Source organism: Clarias gariepinus, chromosome 2 (assembly GCF_024256425.1).
Source record: "Clarias gariepinus isolate MV-2021 ecotype Netherlands chromosome 2, CGAR_prim_01v2, whole genome shotgun sequence".
Classification (NCBI taxonomy): Eukaryota; Metazoa; Chordata; class Actinopteri; order Siluriformes; family Clariidae; genus Clarias; species Clarias gariepinus.
Window position 1 is genome coordinate 6,143,265 of NC_071101.1, and position 3,333 is coordinate 6,146,597.

A 3,333-nucleotide genomic window follows, 5' to 3' on the forward strand; every position below is an offset into this window, starting at 1 on the left:
CCTTCCCTCTTTCCCTCTCTCTTTCTCTCTCTCTTTCGAGCTACACATGTCGTTCCCGAGCTGCCAGTGATCCAGACTCCCTCTGCCCTCCGGACCTGTCTGACCCATCCTGGTCCCCCGCTTCTGGTTGGAGATCTCGTCGCATGGATGCCCCGTGTGTCTCTGTGGGATGCGTCTGGTGTCTGGGGATGGTTTCACTTTACCATAAAGACGGTTCTGGCCTCGACTGATGTTGACAGCTGTTTCTCTGAGGACTTAACTTGGCTGCTGTTGCTTGATAGTTCAAGATTGTAATTGTCTCCAATAACTACACTGTTAAAAATTGTTCCATTAAAAAACAGTAAGTAACTGGCAGAACGGTTGCCAGCAAGTTACTGTTAAATTAACAGTGTCTTGCTGTTGTTTAAATTTACAGTTTGTTGCTGTTTTTGAAAATACAGCATGAAGCTGTTATTTTCTACATTAAGAGTAAATTGCTGTCAAAAGAATTAACAGCTAATTAATGTTATTTTTTTCTGTATGTTATACTGAGAAAATGGACTGCTAATAAAAAAGGTGAAATTATTTTCCTAGATATTTAATTGATTTGCTAAAAAACATGTTTTAGTACAATGCAAAAACATTAAAAATTTAACACAATGCAGTATAACTTCAAAACTTGCTTTATCATACCTTTGAAAAACAAAAGCCACTTTTAATCACAAGATATAACTAAAATTAGTGGCTGTAGCAAAGCAAGTGGAATGACTAAACAAACTTTATCTTCAGAACTAACTTTTAACTAAATAAACACAACATTCATATAACATTAGAACAAACTAAATGACTAAGAGAAATATAAAAGTATAAGTGAATAAACAGTAATAAAAAAATTCAATGTAGAATGAAGTCAAAATGTAGGTATTCAAGAATGAATAAAAGCACACTAAAAGCATGTTTTTGTCATGAGTGAAGAGTATGTGTAAGGTGTGTGTGTGTGTGGTATATCAGTGAATGAGTGGGTTCACTTATATGAAGTCCCACTCGAAATCCATTAGCTTCTTAAGTAGACTGGCAACCAGAGTGTTGACTGTTTTCTTATTGTGGGTGACCGCCTGTCCGCTTTGATAGGACGCTTCCCCCCTTGGTGCCTTTTTCAGGGTTTATACCAATGAAGCGCCTGAAAAACAAATGCGTACATTCAGAATTAGTGTGGGTAAAAGTTTACATAACAAGAATGTGAAGAGAAATTAATATATAAATCTAAGCATCTAACCTCTGAATGAATTCCAATGTGCATGCAGCTTCCACTTGGTACTCCACATTGAAATTGTGGAAAATCGAAAACACAGCTGCAAGACCAGACAGAAAACTTGGCTGGATGCTCTTACAAATTACTTGCCCCTCAAAACTGATCATCCATTTATTAATGTAGCTTCCTGGTTTTTCACCTAAAACATTCCCAAGAAAAAGCAATGTCAGCAGTTACATAAAATATTAATTTTCTACTGCCAGAAACTAAAATCATTGTTCTTTTATCATAACAAATACATTTCAAATGTTGATGGTGGACAACATGAAGTCAACATGTGTATATATTGTGTATTGTGAAACTGCAATTTTTATGATTTAACTCAAATCATGCTTTTTTTTTTTCTTAATATAGATGAAGGGTTACAAAATTAAAATTTAATAATGCATTAAAATTTAGTAAGTACCTTCCCACATTTAAAGAAAAATTAAATCTATTTTTAATATTCTTTCATTATTATTGTTCATCCATTAAAAGTCCAGTCAAAACCATGGTAAATGGAAACTCAAACATGCTAGTCTGACAGACAAGAACAAACTTCATTGGTTCTCACATATCAAGTAAGCATGTTTCAGCTTTTTTGCTCTATGTATGATAAATGTTTATACATGAATGAACAAAATTAACTCAATACATTTACAACAACTTTATGAATGTTTTAAATCATTAAAGTTTTTTTTGGACTTTCATTTGATGAACAAAAATTATGAAAGAATTTTAATCATATAATCATTTGTTTTCCGAAGATGAATGAAGTCTGAAGGGCTTGGAATGGCATTAGTGTGGGTAAAAGATGACAGAATATTTATGTTGTGTATTTGTGTATATTGCTTTGTACAAAATAATTTACCATGTTTGCTGAAATACAGAAAAAAACACCCTTAGTGGGTTATGTAAAAAATGTTTTATACATACCAAGGAGAATCAGTTGAGGAGTTGCAGGTAGTTCAAGTGTTCTTTCTACATCAGCTGCAGTTGAAGATGCCTAAGACACAGTTACAATAATAAGGACATAGAGGCAAAATACACTAATAATAATGCCTTGTATGCATTTAATTGTTTAATTAACAATAATACCATTATAGAAAAAAAAAAAAACTACATTTGCAAAAAGGATCAGCCCTTGCTGAGTCTCAGAGAAGTGAGCCATGAGAAGTTGGATGACGCAGAGGGAAAGCTTAAGGTCTGGCCGCAGAGAAATGACTGCCCTGACATCTGCATTGGTGGGTTTGTTGCTGAAGAACTCCACAATGGCTCTTCCACACTCTTCCATGGCAAGCTCAAGTGCACGCATAACTTTGATATCAGTAAGAAGCTCAAAATGCCCTTTCTGAGTGAAAAGATATGGCCACTGCTGTTTTAAATCAGCAATTGTGGGTGGTGGTGATATGTTTATTTGCTGCCGCTGGAGGCAAAAGGTTGTTTCCATAAGTTGCTTAACTTTTGCTTTTTCAACCCCATTTATTCCATCTCGACGGTATATCTCCTCCAGTCGCTGACGTTTCTGCTCTATGGTTTCGTCTGTCTCCTCTGGTGGGAGATCAGGCTGAAATCTGGTGCAGCCATATGTATCAGTAGGCCCTCTCTTCAGTCCATCACCAGATGAGCGGTGTTGGCGAAAGCTGGTGGTGCGGTTAAGATATTTAATTCGGTTTTTAATTTGAATTAAAAGTGAGGTATAACCATTTCCTAATACCTGACCATTGTCACGGAGATCGGCTCGGACTGGTGGATGATGTTTCGGCAAACTGTGACACATTGTCTGCGTGTTGGGTTTAGCTCATATTTCCTCATCTCATCTGCCAAAACTCTGACCATTTGTCGCCTTGCTGCTGGTGAAGGTCTCTTGCCATCAGTTAGTGCTGAACGAATGTCCATAGGCATTGCATTCCAAGGAATCTGAAATGTCTCTGGCCATGTTTTTTTGATTTGGGAGTATGGACCGCAGTTTTCGGAGCTGGTAGATTCTTGATTTGAGAGTCCACTTGATGCACTGGAGCAAGAAGAAGAGCTGACTTGTGGTGTAGGGGAAGGAAGAATTT

General features: G+C 36.7%; 1 long non-coding RNA gene across 1 annotated transcript; it reads right to left on the reverse strand.

Annotated features, from left to right (window-relative positions):
• Positions 1-1,052: 1,052 nt before the first annotated feature.
• On the reverse strand, positions 1,053-2,265 carry LOC128515206 (uncharacterized). The gene is made up of 3 exons (XR_008356601.1): positions 2,207-2,265; positions 1,256-1,430; positions 1,053-1,159 (listed from the first exon to the last, which is right to left on the reverse strand). It is a non-coding gene; the product is annotated as an uncharacterized LOC128515206 (long non-coding RNA).
• Between the last annotated feature and the right edge of the window lie 1,068 nt (positions 2,266-3,333).